The sequence below is a fragment of the Bombina bombina genome, chromosome 4 (assembly GCF_027579735.1).
Source record: "Bombina bombina isolate aBomBom1 chromosome 4, aBomBom1.pri, whole genome shotgun sequence".
NCBI lineage: Eukaryota > Metazoa > Chordata > Amphibia > Anura > Bombinatoridae > Bombina > Bombina bombina.
Genome location: NC_069502.1, coordinates 1,231,524,949 through 1,231,541,340, shown reverse-complemented (window position 1 = coordinate 1,231,541,340; position 16,392 = coordinate 1,231,524,949).

Sequence of the window (16,392 nt, the reverse complement as noted above, 5' to 3'; positions counted from 1 at the left end):
AGCGACACAGTGCTCAGTAAGCGACACAGTGCTCAGTAAGCCACACAGCTCTCAGTAAGCGACACAGTGCTCAGTAAGCGACACAGTGCTCAGTAAGCGACACAGCTCTCAGTAAGCGACACAGTGCTCAGTAAGCGACACAGCTCTCAGTAAGCGACACAGTGCTCAGTAAGCGACACAGTGCTCAGTAAGCCACACAGCTCTCAGTAAGCGACACAGTGCTCAGTAAGCCACACAGCTCTCAGTAAGCGACACAGTGCTCAGTAAGCGACACAGTGCTCAGTAAGCGACACAGCTCTCAGTAAGCGACACAGTGCTCAGTAAGCCACACAGCTCTCAGTAAGCGACACAGTGCTCAGTAAGCGACACAGTGCTCAGTAAGCGACACAGTGCTCAGTAAGCGACACAGTGCTCAGTAAGCCACACAGCTCTCAGTAAGCGACACAGTGCTCAGTAAGCGACACAGTGCTCAGTAAGCCACACAGCGCTCAGCAAGCGACACAGCTCTCAGTAAGCGACACAGTGCTCAGTAAGCCACACAGCGCTCAGCAAGCGACACAGCTCTCAGTAAGCGACACAGCTCTCAGTAAGCGACACAGTGCTCAGTAAGCGACACAGTGCTCAGCAAGCGACACAGCTCTCAGTAAGCGACACAGCTCTCAGTAAGCGACACAGTGCTCAGTAAGCGACACAGCGCTCAGCAAGCGACACAGCTCTCAGTAAGCGACACAGCTCTCAGTAAGCGACACAGTGCTCAGCAAGCGACACAGTGCTCAGCAAGCGACACAGTGCTCAGTAAGCGACACAGTGCTCAGTAAGCGACACAGTGCTCAGTAAGCGACACAGTGCTCAGTAAGCCACACAGTGCTCAGTAAGCCACACAGTGCTCAGTAAGCGACACAGTGCTCAGTAAGCGACACAGTGCTCAGTAAGCCACACAGCTCTCATTAAGCCACACAGCTTTCAGTAAGCGACACAGCTCTCAGTAAGCGACACAGTGCTCAGTAAGCCACACAGCTCTCATTAAGCCACACAGCTTTCAGTAAGCGACACAGCTCTCAGTAAACCACACAGCTCACAGTTACACTGTGCTCTCAGAGCCAATGGCATACATTGCTGCAGCACTCCAACCCTCACAGGTATCAGCTCCCCTGAATTTACAAGGTAGTGCCTTTTTTATATATGCTCAGTGGTTTATATAGAAGTAAAGTACATACAGACAGACACATGCTTCAGTAATCAGAGTAAGATACAGAAGGCATGCTGTCATGCAGAGTAATAACAAGCATCAGTGCTAATGCACAATCATTTTACAATATCTGCTTACTGGAAGGAATGAGATCTATCTAGTAATCTAGCAATAGAGTAATCTAGTAATCTAGTAAGCAAAAGAGTAATCTAGTAAGAAAAAGAGTAATCTAGTAATAGATAGAGTAATCTAGTATTCGATAGAATAATTTAGTAATCGATAGAGTAATCGATAGAGTAATTTAGTAAGCAATAGAATAATTTAGTAATCGATTGAGTAATTTAGTAATCGATAGAGTAATCTAGTAATCGATAGAGTCATTTAGTAATCGATAGAGTAATTTAGTAATCAATAGAGTAATTTAGTAATCAATATAGTAATCTAGTAATCGATAGAGTAATTTAGTAAGCGATAGAGTAATTTAGTAATCGATTTAAATTTAGTAATCGATAGAGTAATCTAGTAATCAATTGAGTAATTTAGTAATCAATAGAGTAATCTAGTAATCAATTGAGTAATTTAGTAATCAATAGAGTAATCTAGTAATCGATAGAGTAATTTAGTAATTGATAGAGTAATCTAGTATTAGCTAATAAAATATATAATAAAATAAAAAGATGCTCATTACTAGTCCTGCTTGCAGCATACATTCCATGTAATTATATCATGCAGTAAATAGTGTTGCCGGTTATCTCATTGTTATCTAACGCTCTATATAACCCTCCCAATAACATCTAATGCTCTCTATAACCCTCCCTATAACATCTAATGCGTTAGATAACCCTCCCTATAACATCTAGTGCGCTATATAACCCTCCCTATAACATCTAATGCGCTATATAACCCTCCCTATAACATCTAATGCGCTATATAACCCTCCCTATAACATCTAATGCGCTATATAACCCTCCCTATAACATCTAATGCTCTCTATAACCCTCCCTATAACATCTAATGCGCTATATAACCCTCCCTATAACATCTAATGCACTATATAACCCTCCCTATAACATCTAATGCGCTATATAACCCTCCCTATAACATCTAATGCGCTATATAACCCTCCCTATAACATCTAATGCTCTCTATAACCCTCCCTATAACATCTAATGCGCTATATAACCCTCCCTATAACATCTAATGCGCTATATAACCCTCCCTATACCATCTAATGCGCTATATAACCCTCCCTATAACATCTAATGCTCTCTGTAACCCTCACTATAACATCTTATGCGCTATAAAACCCTCCCTATAACATCTAATGCGCTATATAACCCTCCCTATAACATCTAATGCGCTATATAACCCTCCCTATAACATCTAATGCGCTATATAACCCTCCCTATAACATCTAATGCTCTCTATAACCCTCCCTATAACATCTAATGCGCTATATAACCCTCCCTATAACATCTAATGCGCTATATAACCCTCCCTATAACATCTAATGCGCTATATAACCCTCCCTATACCATCTAATGCGCTATATAACCCTCCCTATAACATCTAATGCGCTTTCTAACCCTCAATATAACATCTAATGCGCTATATAACCTTCCCTATAACATCTAATGCGCTATATAACCCTTCCTGTAACATCTAATGCGCTATATAACCCTCCCTATAACATCTAATGCTCTATATAACCCTCCCTATAACATCTAATGCGCTATATAACCCTCCCTATAACATCTAATGCGCTATATAACCCTCCCTATAACATCTAATGTGCTATATAACCCTCCCTATTACATCTAATGCGCTATATAACCCTCCCTATAACATCTAATGTGCTATATAACCCTCCCTATAACATCTAATGCTCTATATAACCCTCCCTATAACATCTAATGCGTTACATAACCTTCCCTATAACATCTAATGCGTTATATAACCTTCCCTATAACATCTAATGTGCTATATAACCTTCCCTATAACATCTAATGCGCTATATAACCCTCCCTATAACATCTAATGCTCTATATAACCCTCTCTATAACATCTAATGCGCTATATAACCCTCCCTATAACATCTAATGCGCTATATAACCTTCCCTATAACATCTAATGCGCTATATAACCCTCCCTATAACATCTAATGCGCTATATAACCTTCCCTATAACATCTAATGCGCTATATAACCCTCCCTATAACATCTAATGCGCTATATAACCCTCCCTATAACATCTAATGTGCTATATAACCCTCCCTATAACATCTAATGCGCTATATAACCCTCCCTATAACATCTAATGCTCTCTATAACCCTCCCTATAACATCTAATGCGCTATATAACCCTCCCTATAACATCTAATGCGCTATATAACCCTCCCTATAACATCTAATGCGCTATATAACCCTCCCTATAACATCTAATGCGCTATATAACCTTCCCTATACCATCTAATGCGCTATATAACCTTCCCTATAACATCTAATGCGCTATATAACCCTCCCTATAACATCTAATGCGCTATATAACCCTCCCTATAACATCTAATGTGCTATATAACCTTCCCTATAACATCTAATGCGCTATATAACCTTCCCTATAACATCTAATGTTCTCTATAACCCTCCCTATAACATCTAGTGCGCTATATAACCCTCCCTATAACATCTAATGCGCTATATAACCCTCCCTATAACATCTAGTGCGCTATATAACCTCTCCATATAACATCTAATGTGCTATATAACCTTCCCTATACCATCTAATGCGCTATATAACCCTCCCTATAACATCTAGTGCGCTATATAACCCTCCCTATAACATCTAGTGCGCTATATAACCCTCCCTATAACATCTAATGCGCTATATAACCTTCCCTATAACATCTAATGCGCTATATAACCTTCCCTATAACATCTAATGTGCTATATTACCTCTCTATATAAAGCATAATATTGCTAACTATATCTCCCACCTACTAGCAGAGCACCTTTATTTTCTCTTTATAAGTTGCTGAATCTAATGTCCCTACAACAACTCCAGTAAATTAGCCTTGTGCAAGAGCAAGATGTATGATAGCTGTGAGCAATAAGGGTAAAGTGTTTAGAGTAACAGCGCTCAGACGTTAAATCTTCTATTATAAGCTGCTGTGCCTAGCCATGCATCCTCTCTTCCCAAAGCTTCTGGCATCATCCCCCATGCACTTTAGTCACCAAACGCGGCCCTGGAAGTTTACAAACATGAGCAGTCACAGGGCAGCTAGTGGATTATTGCAAATCAGGAACATGCTTGTGTGAGCCGCATCTCTCACCATGTCACTAGTGATCCTGAAGGACTGCAGAGACCTGAGCACACTCAGCTAGGAGGCAGCTGATCCAGCATCTGCTATAGGGAAAAAGCATGAGCCCTGGCTGCGTGATCAGATCCTCCTGCAAGGGATTCCTGCTGCTTCCTGTCCAGAGGAGGTAACAAGGGAAACTGCTCACTCAGCTGATCAAAGATGCATTAGCTTGTGTGAGTGTGTGTAGGGTGAGGGGAGAGGACCATGCTGCAAAGCTATCCCTGACACAGCAACTTCCCCATAAACAGTAAACTACAGGGAACTCACAAGATCTGCTGTATGTGTCCAAGGGTAAATACCCAGTCTGTCGCTAACCAATCAGATGATCTATGTGTCCAAGGGTAAACATCCAGTCTGTCACTAACCAATCAGATGATCTATGTGTCCAAGGGTAAACACCCAGTCTGTCACTAACCAATCAGATGATCTATGTGTCCAAGGGTAAACAACCAGTCTGTCATTAACCAATCAGATGAACTATGTGTCCAAGGGTAAACACCCAGTCTGTCACTAACCAATCAGATGCTCTATGTGTCCAAGGGTAAACACCCAGTCTGTCACTAACCAATCAGATGATCTACGTGCCCAAGGGTAAACACCCAGTCTGTCATTAACCAATCAGATGATCTATGTGACCAAGGGTAAACACCCAATCTGTCACTAACCAATCAGATGATCTATGTGTCCAAGGGTAAACACCCAGTCTGTCACTAAACCAATCAGATGATCTACGTGCCCAAGGGTAAACACCCAGTCTGTCACTAACCAATCAGATGATCTACGTGCCCAAGGTTAAACACCCAGTCTGTCACTAACCAATCAGATGATCTACGTGACCAAGGGCAAACACCCAGTCTGTAATTAACCAATCAGATGATCTACGTGACCAAGGGTAAACACCCAGTCTGTCATTAACCAATCAGATGAACTATGTGCCCAAGGGTAAACACCCAGTCTGTCACTAACCAATCAGATGATCTATGGGTCCAAGGGTAAACACCCAGTCTGTCACTAACCAATCAGATGATCTACGTGCCCAAGGGTAAACACCCAGTCTGTCACTAACCAATCAAATGATCTACGTGCCCAAGGGTAAACACCCAGTCTGTCACTAACCAATCAGATGATCTACGTGCCCAAGGGTAAACACCCAGTCTGTCACTAACCAATCAGATGATCTACGTGCCCAAGGGTAAACACCCAGTCTGTCACTAACGAATCAGATGATCTATGTGTCCAAGGGTAAACACCCAGTCTGTCACTAACCAATCAGATGGTCTATGTGTCCAAGGGTAAACACCCAGTCTGTCACTAACCAATCAGATGATCTATGTGTCCAAGGGTAAACACCCAGTCTGTCACTAACCAATCAGATGATCTACGTGCCCAAGGGTAAACACCCAGTCCGTCACTAACGAATCAGATGATCTATGTGTCCAAGGGTAAACACCCAGTCTGTCATTAACCAATCAGATGAACTATGTGCCCAAGGGTAAACACCCAGTCTGTCACTAACCAATCAGATGATCTATGTGTCCAAGGGTAAACACCCAGTCTGTCACTAACCAATCAGATGATCTACGTGCCCAAGGGTAAACACCCAGTCCGTCACTAACAAATCAGATGATCTATGTGTCCAAGGGTAAACACCCAGTCTGTCATTAACCAATCAGATGAACTATGTGTCCAAGGGTAAACACCCAGTCTGTCACTAACCAATCAGATGATCTATGTGTCCAAGGGTAAACACCCAGTCTGTCACTAACCAATCAGATGATCTACGTGCCCAAGGGTAAACACCCAGTCCGTCACTAACGAATCAGATGATCTATGTGTCCAAGGGTAAACACCCAGTCTGTCATTAACCAATCAGATGAACTATGTGCCCAAGGGTAAACACCCAGTCTGTCACTAACCAATCAGATGATCTATGTGTCCAGGGGTAAACATCCAGTCTGTCACTAACCAATCAGATGATCTATGTGTCCAAGGGTAAACACCCAGTCTGTCACTAACCAATCAGATGAACTATGTGATAAAGGTTAAACACCCAGTCTGTCACTAACCAATCAGATGAACTATGTGACCAAGGGTAAACACCCAGTCTGTCATTAACCAATCAGATGAACTATGTGCCCAAGGGTAAACACCCAATCTGTCACTAACCAATCAGATGATCTATGTGCCCAAGGGTAAACACCAAGTCTGTCATTAGCAAATCAGATGAACTATGTGCCCAAGGGAAAAACACCCAGTCAGTCATTAAACAATCAGATGAACTATGTGCCCAAGGGTAAACACAGAGTCTGTCATTAACCAAGCAGATTATCTATGTGTCCAAGGGAAAAACACCCAGTCTGTCATTAACCAATCAGATGAACTATGTGCCCAAGGGAAAAACACCCAGTCTGTCATTAACCAATCAGATGAACTATGTGCCCAAGGGAAAAATATCCAGTCTGTCATTAAACAATCAGATGAACTATGTGCCCAAGGGTAAACACAGAGTCTGTCATTAACCAAGCAGATTATCCATGTGCCCAAGGGAAAAACACCCAGTCTGTCATTAACCAATCAGATAAACTATGTTCCCAAGGGTAAACACCCAGTCTGTCATTAACCAATCAGATGAACTATATGCCCTAATCAATCAGGTGATCTATGTGCCGAAGGGAAAACACCCAGTCTGTCATTAACCAATCAGATGAACTATGTGCCCAAGGGAAAGCACCCAGTCTGTCATTAACCAATCAGATGAACTATGTGCCCTAACCAATCAGGTGATCTATGTGCCGAAGGGAAAACACCCAGTCTGTCATTAACCAATCAGATGAACTATGTGCCCAAGGGAAAGCACCCAGTCTGTCATTAACCAATCAGATGAACTATGTGCCCTAACCAATCAGATAAACTATGTGCCCTAATCAATCAGATGATATATGTGTCCAAGGGAAAACACCCAGTCTGTCATTAACCAATCAGATTAACTATGTGCCCAAGGGTAAACACCCAGTCCGTCATTAACCAATCAGATGAACTATGTGACCTAACCAATCAGATGAACTATGTGCCCAAGAAAAAACACCCAGTCTGTCATTAACCAATCAGATGATCTATGTACCCAAGTGAAAGCACCCAGTCTGTCACTAACCAATCAGATGATCTATGTGTCCTAACCAATCAGATGATCCATGTGCACTAACTAATCAGATGATCTATGTGCCCAAGGGAAAGCACCCAGTCTGCACTAACCAATCAGATGATCTATGTGCCCTAACCAATCAGATGATCTATGTGCCCAAGGGAAAGCACCCAGTCTGCACTAACCAATCAGAAGATCTATGTGTCCTAACCAATCAGATGATCTATGTGCCCTAACCAATCATATGATCTATGTGCCCAAGGGAAAACACCCAGTCTGTCATTAACCAATCAGATGAACTATGTGCCCTAACCAATCAGATGATCTATGTGCCCTAACCAATCAGGTGATCTATGTACCCAAGGGAAAACACCCAGTCTGTAATTAAAGGGACAGTAAAGTAAAAAAAAAATATTTCATGATTTAAATAGGGCATGTAATTTTAAACAACTTTTCAATTTACTTTTATTACCAATTTTGCTTTGTTCTCTTGGTATTCTTAGTTGAAAGCTAAATCTAGGAGGTTCATGTGCTAATTTCTTAGACCTTGAAGACTGCCTCTAATCGGAAAGCTTTTTGACAGTTTTTTACCACTGGAGGGCGTTAGTTCATGTGTTTCATATAGATAACATTGAGCTCAGGCACGTGAAGCTCCTAGGAGTCAGCACTGATTGGCTAAAAATGCATGTGTCAAAAGAACTGAAATAAGGGGGCAGTTTGCAGAGGCATAGATACAAGGTAATCACAGAGGTAAAAGTATATTAATATAACTGAAATAAGGAGCAGTCTGCAGAGGCTTAGATACAGGGTAATCACAGAGGTAAAAAGTATATTAATATAACTGAGATAAGGAGCTGTCTGCAGAGGCTTAGCTACAAGGTAATCACAGAGGTAAAAAGTATATTAATATAACTGAGATAAGGAGCAGTCTGCAGAGGCTTAGATACAAGGTAATCACAGAGGTAAAAAGTATATTAATATAACTGATATAAGGAGCAGTCTGCAGAGGCTTAGATACAAGGTAATCACAGAGGTAAAAAGTATATTAATATAACTGAGATAAGGAGCAGTCTGCAGAGGCTTAGATACAAGGTAATCACAGAGGTAAAAAGTATATTAATATAACTCAGATAAGGGGCAGTCTGCAGAGGCTTAGATACAAGGTAATCACAGCGGTAAAAAGTATATTATTATAACTGTGTTGGTTATGCAAAATTGGGGAATAGGTAATAATGGGATTATCTACCTTTTTAAAGAACAACAAATCTTGTGTTTACTGTCCCTTTAACCAATCAGATGATCTATGTGCCCAAGGGAAAACACCCAGTCGGTAATTAACCAATCAGATGATCTATGTGCCCAAGGGAAAACACCCAGTCTGTCATTCACATCATCTCTTGTGACTAAACCCTACAAATATATACCTCATCCTAGCCCGGCGTCCCTATCACTCCACTTGTTAGCGGCACCTAGCCCGTCCCTATAACGCCACTTGTTACCTCCTAGCCCATCCCTATAACTCCACTTGTTACCTCCTAGCCCATCCCTATAACTCCACTTGTTACCTCCTAGCCCATCCCTATAACTCCACTTGTTAGCTGCACCTAGCCCATCCCTATAACTCCACTTGTTAGCTGCACATAGCCCATCCCTATAACTCCACTTGTTACCTCCTAGCCAATCCCTATAACTCCACTTGTTAGCTGCACGTAGCCCATCCCTATAACTCCACTTGTTACCTCCTAGCCCATCCCTATTACTCCACTTGTTACCTCTTAGCCCATCCCTATAACTCCACTTGTTACCTCCAATCCCATCCCTATAACTCCACTTGTTACCTCCTAGCCCATCCCTATAACTCCACTTGTTACCTCCAATCCCATCCCTATAACTCCACTTGTTACCTCCTAGCCCATCCCTATAACTCCACTTGTTACCTCCTAGCCCATCCCTATAACTCCACTTGTTACCTCCTAGCCCATCCCTATAACTCCACTTGTTAGCTCTTAGCCCATCCCTATAACTCCACTTGTTACCTCCTAGCCCATCCCATTAACTCGACTTGTTACCTCCTAGCCCATCCCTATAACTCCACTTGTTAGCTCTTAGCCCATCCCTATAACTCCACTTGTTACCTCCTAGCCCATCCCTATAACTCCACTTGTTACCTCCTAGCCCATCCCTATAACTCCACTTGTTACCTCCTACCCATCCCTATAACTCCACTTGTTACCTCCTAGCCCATCCCTATAACTCCACTTGTTACCTCCTAGCCCATCCCTATAACTCCACTTGTTAGCTCTTAGCCTATCCCTATAACTCCACTTGTTACCTCTTAGCCCATCCCTATAACTCCACATGTTACTTCCTAGCCCATCCCTATTACTCCACTTGTTACCTCTTAACCCATCCCTATTAGTCCACTTGTTACCTCCTAGCCCATCCCTATTACTCCACTTGTTACCTCTTAGCCCATCCCTATTAGTCCACTTGTTACCTCCTAGCCAATCCCTATTACTCCACTTGTTACCTCTTAGCCCATCCCTATAACTCCACTTGTTACCTCCTAGCCCATCCCTATTACTCCACTTGTTACCTCTTAGCCCATCCCTATAAATCCACTTGTTACCTCCAATCCCATCCCTATAACTCCACTTGTTACCTCCTAGCCCATCCCTATAACCCCACTTGTTACCTCCAATCCCATCCCTATAACTCCACTTGTTACCTCCTAGCCCATCCCTATAACTCCACTTGTTACCTCTTAGCCCATCCCTATAACTCCACTTGTTACCTCCTAGCCCATCCCTATAACTCCACTTGTTACCTCCAATCCCATCCCTATAACTCCACTTCTTACCTCCTAGCCCATCCCTATAACTCCACTTGTTACCTCCTAGCCCATCCCTATAACTCCACTTGTTACCTCCTAGCCCATCCCTATAACTCCACTTGTTACCTCCTAGCCCATCCCTATAACTCCACTTTTTAGCTCTTAGCCCATCCCTATAACTCCACTTGTTACCTCCTAGCCCATCCCTATAACTCCACTTGTTACCTCCTAGCCCATCCCTATAACTCCACTTGTTAGCTGCACCTAGCCCATCCCTATAACTCCACTTGTTAGCTGCACGTAGCCCATCCCTATAACTCCACTTGTTACCTCCTAGCCCATCCCTATAACTCCACTTGTTAGCTCTTAGCCCATCCCTATAACTCCACTTGTTACCTCCTAGCCCATCCCTATAACTCCACTTGTTAGTTGCACCTAGCCCATCCCTATAACTCTGCTTGTTAGCTGTACCTAGCCATCCCTATAACTCCACTTGTTAGCTCTTAGCCCATCCCTATAACTCCACTTGTTACCTCTTAGTCCATCCCTATAACTCCACTTGTTAGCTCTTAGCCCAGCCTTATAACTCCACTTGTTACCTCTTAGCCCATCCCTATAACTCCACATGTTACTTCCTAGCCCATCCCTATTACTCCACTTGTTACCTCTTAACCCATCCCAATTACTACACTTGTTACCTCCTAGCCCATCCCTATTACTCCACTTGTTACCTCCTAGCCCATCCCTATAACTCCACTTGTTACCTCCTAGCCCATCCCTATTACTCCACTTGTTACCTCTTAGCCCATCCCTATAACTCCACTTGTTACCTCCAATCCCATCCCTATAACTCCAATTGTTACCTCCTAGCCCATCCCTATAACTCCACTTGTTACCTCCAATCCCATCCCTATAACTCAACTTGTTACCTCCTAGCCCATCCCTATAACTCCACTTGTTACCTCCAATCCCATCCCTATAACTCCACTTGTTACCTCCTAGCCCATCCCTATAACTCCACTTGTTACCTCCTAAGCCCATCCCTATAACTCCACTTGGTACCTCCTAGCCCATCCCTATTACTCCACTTGTTACTTCCTAGACCATCCCTATAACTCCACTTCTTACATCCTAGCCCATCCCTATTACTCCACTTGTTAGCTGCACCTAGACCATCCCTAGAACTACACTTGTTAGCAGCACCTAGCCCATCCCTGTTACTCCACATGTTACCTCCTAGCCTATCCCTATAACTCCACTTGTTAGCTGCACCTAGCCCATCCCTATTACTCCACTTGTTAGCTGCACCTAGCCCATCCCTATTACTCCACTTGTTAGCTGCACCTAGCCCATCCCTATTACTCCACTTGTTAGCTGCACCTAGCCCATAGCTATTACTCCACTTGATAGCTGCTCCTAGCCTATCCCTATTACTCCACTTGTTAGCTGCACCTAGCCCATCCCTATCACTCCACTTGTTAGCTGCACCTAGCCCATCCCTATCACTCCACTTGTTAGCTGCACCTAGCTTATCCCTATTACTAGACTTGTTAGCTGCACCTAGCTTATCCCTATTACTAGACTTGTTAGCTGCACCTAGCCCATCCCTATAACTCCACTTGTCAGCTGCACCTAGCCCATCCCTATAACTCCACTTGTTAGCTGCACCTAGCCCATCACTATCACTCCACTTGATAGCTGCACCTAGCCCATCCCTATAACTCCACTTGTTAGCTGCACCTAGCCCATCCCTATAACTCCACTTGTTAGCTGCACCTAGCCCATCCCTATAACTCCACTTGTTAGCTGCACGTAGCCCATCCCTATAACTCCACTTGTTACCTCCTAGCCCATCCCTATAACTCCACTTGTTAGCTCTTAGCCCATCCCTATAACTCCACTTGTTACCTCCTAGCCCATCCCTATAACTCCACTTGTTAGTTGCACCTAGCCCATCCCTATAACTCTGCTTGTTAGCTGCACCTAGCCATCCCTATAACTCCACTTGTTAGCTCTTAGCCCATCCCTATAACTCCACTTGTTACCTCTTAGTCCATCCCTATAACTCCACTTGTTAGCTCTTAGCCCAGCCTTATAACTCCACTTGTTACCTCTTAGCCCATCCCTATAACTCCACATGTTACTTCCTAGCCCATCCCTATTACTCCACTTGTTACCTCTTAACCCATCCCAATTACTACACTTGTTACCTCCTAGCCCATCCCTATTACTCCACTTGTTACCTCCTAGCCCATCCCTATTACTCCACTTGTTACCTCCTAGCCCATCCCTATTACTCCACTTGTTACCTCTTAGCCCATCCCTATAACTCCACTTGTTACCTCCTAGCCCATCCCTATTACTCCACTTGTTACCTCTTAGCCCATCCCTATAACTCCACTTGTTACCTCCAATCCCATCCCTATAACTCCACTTGTTACCTCCTAGCCCATCCCTATAACTCCACTTGTTACCTCCAATCCCATCCCTATAACTCCACTTGTTACCTCCTAGCCCATCCCTATAACTCCACTTGTTACCTCCAATCCCATCCCTATAACTCAACTTGTTACCTCCTAGCCCATCCCTATAACTCCACTTGTTACCTCCAATCCCATCCCTATAACTCCACTTGTTACCTCCTAGCCCATCCCTATAACTCCACTTGTTACCTCCTAAGCCCATCCCTATAACTCCACTTGGTACCTCCTAGCCCATCCCTATTACTCCACTTGTTACTTCCTAGACCATCCCTATAACTCCACTTCTTACATCCTAGCCCATCCCTATTACTCCACTTGTTAGCTGCACCTAGACCATCCCTAGAACTACACTTGTTAGCAGCACCTAGCCCATCCCTGTTACTCCACATGTTACCTCCTAGCCTATCCCTATAACTCCACTTGTTAGCTGCACCTAGCCCATCCCTATTACTCCACTTGTTAGCTGCACCTAGCCCATCCCTATTACTCCACTTGTTAGCTGCACCTAGCCCATCCCTATTACTCCACTTGTTAGCTGCACCTAGCCCATAGCTATTACTCCACTTGATAGCTGCTCCTAGCCTATCCCTATTACTCCACTTGTTAGCTGCACCTAGCCCATCCCTATCACTCCACTTGTTAGCTGCACCTAGCCCATCCCTATCACTCCACTTGTTAGCTGCACCTAGCTTATCCCTATTACTAGACTTGTTAGCTGCACCTAGCTTATCCCTATTACTAGACTTGTTAGCTGCACCTAGCCCATCCCTATAACTCCACTTGTCAGCTGCACCTAGCCCATCCCTATAACTCCACTTGTTAGCTGCACCTAGCCCATCACTATCACTCCACTTGATAGCTGCACCTAGCCCATCCCTATAACTCCACTTGTTAGTTGCACCTAGCCCATCCCTATAACTCAACTTGTTAGTTGCACCCAGCCCATCCCTATAACTCCGCTTGTTAGCTACCCCTAGCCCATCCCTATTACTCCACTTGTTAGCTGCACCTAGCCCATCCCTATTACTCCACTTGTTACCTCCTAGCCCATCCCTATAACTCCGCTTGTTAGCTGCACCTAGCCCATCCCTATAACTCCACTTGTTAGCTGCCCCTAGCGCATCCCTATAACTCCACTTGTTAGCTGCACCTAGCCCATCCCTATTACTCCACTTGTTAGCTGCCCCTAGCCCATCCCTATAACTCCACTTGTTAGCTGCACCTAGCCCATCCCTATTACTCCACTTGTTACCTCCTAGCCCTTTCCTATAACTCTGCTTGTTAGCTGCACCTAGCCCATCCCTATTACTCCACTTGTTAGCTGCACCTAGCCCATCCCTATTACTCCACTTGTTAGCTGCACCTAGCCCATCCCTATTACTCCACTTGTTAGCTGCACCTAGTCCATCCCTATAACTCCACTTGTTAGCTGCACCTAGCCCATCCCTATAACTCCACTTGTAGCTGCACCTAGCCCATCCCTATAACTCCACTTGTTACCTCTTAGCCCATCCCTATAACTCCACTTGTTACCTCCTAGCCCATCCCTATTACTCCACTTGTTACCTCTTAGCCCATCCCTATAACTCCACTTGTTACCTCCAATCACATCCCTATAACTCCACTTGTTACCTCTTAGCCCATCTGTGACAGACCCTTCTGTCAGGACTGAAGGAGTTAACTGTGTTTAGCTTTAAGAATCTAATTTCTAAAGACAGGTTTTCTGGCTTCAGCTATTGTGTGCTATAATTACATTTAAGTAATAAACAGGCCATTGTTTAATCACCCTCAGAGAGCAGACGCTAGGTGATAAGACAAGCCAAATGTGTTTAAGTTGTTATCTGCCTAAGTAAAGTATTTAAGTAATGTAATTCTACTGTTTCATAAAAGGGCGTCTTCCCCTTTTTATCTAAATGTACAAGAGTCTTTCAACCCCCCCATCTGGGGTCAAAACCTGTATAAATACTAGGCATTCAGCCTTTAATAAATACATTCTGTTTTAAACCTGAAACTGGCTGGGTTGTGAATTGCTGATTCCCTATGCAGGACATTGTTCCCTGGTACTAACCCTTGGTACACTGTTGGTACCGTAACAATTGGTGGCAAGCGACGGAATGAACCTTATCGCCCAGAAGAGCAACTACACAAGTCAGTAACCTCAGGAAGAGGGGGATTATTACAATACTGACTAGGATGGAAAGAGTACCATGGACAGAAGGAACCAATGGGCCCAGCATAGCAGACAGAACCCCCGCAGAAGCAAGCTTTGATCGGGCGGTTAAAATAAGACTGGCACATTATGGCCCCAACCCATCTGCTGAAATTATCGACCGGGTCATAGCAGCTGTGGAGGCCAACCTACTTCGCCAAAGCGGCGCTGCAGCAAACCCAGTGGAAAAGAGAAAAGTAAATTTTGCAGCTATTAAAAACTTCCTGGAAACAGAAGGAGAGATTGATGGGTACCTTGCGGATTTTGAGAGGCAATGTGCACTACACAAGGTACCCGCAGAGGACTGGGCCATGATATTATCCGGAAAATTATCCGGCCAGGCCAGTGAGGCTTTTCGGGCCATTCCAGATGAGGAAGTCGGGGATTATAATACTGTAAAAGAGGCTCTGCTCTCCAGGTATGCGGTTACACCGGAGGCATACCGGAGGCGGTTCAGAGACACTGTTAAATTAGCTGGTGATTCCTACCTTGAGTGGGCATGTAAGGTGCACCGCACAGCAGCTCACTGGATAGCGGGGTGCCAAGCCGTATCTGGGGAAGAGGTGCTGCAGCTATTCCTGTTGGAACATTGCTTCGACAAGTTACCCGCAGGAGTTCGAGAGTGGGTTCGGGACCGTAAACCCTCCACCCTGCATGAAGCGGCTCGCTTGGCAGATGAGTATACGGATGCCCGCAAACTGAACACTGCTACCACTAAGCCCCCTGCTAGAGTGGAGTACAGACCCCCAGTCACCCCAGCAGCTGCCAGTTACCAACCCCCAGCGCACCGCTATACCACACGGCCTCCGGCCACGAACTACCCTCAGAGAGCCCGGTTCAATTCGCGGGGCTACTCACAACCGATTCGGTGCTTTAGATGTAAGCAACTAGGGCACAAAAGACCAGAGTGTCCCCTAAACGCAGCGAACCAAGCGCAGTCCTGGAGAAGACCCGCCGGCGGAATCCCACGTAATCCTCAGCCTGCGGCCCGCTACGTAGAGGCGCAAGAATGCTGGAGCATCCTACATGAGGCAGACCTTGTGCAAGCTGCCCACTGGAATAACCGGCAACTGGTTAAAGTGAATGGGAAGAAGGTCAGTGGTCTACGGGATACTGGTGCTACCATGACCTTGCTTCAAAAGAACTTGGTGTCTGAGAAACAGTACACTGGAGACACT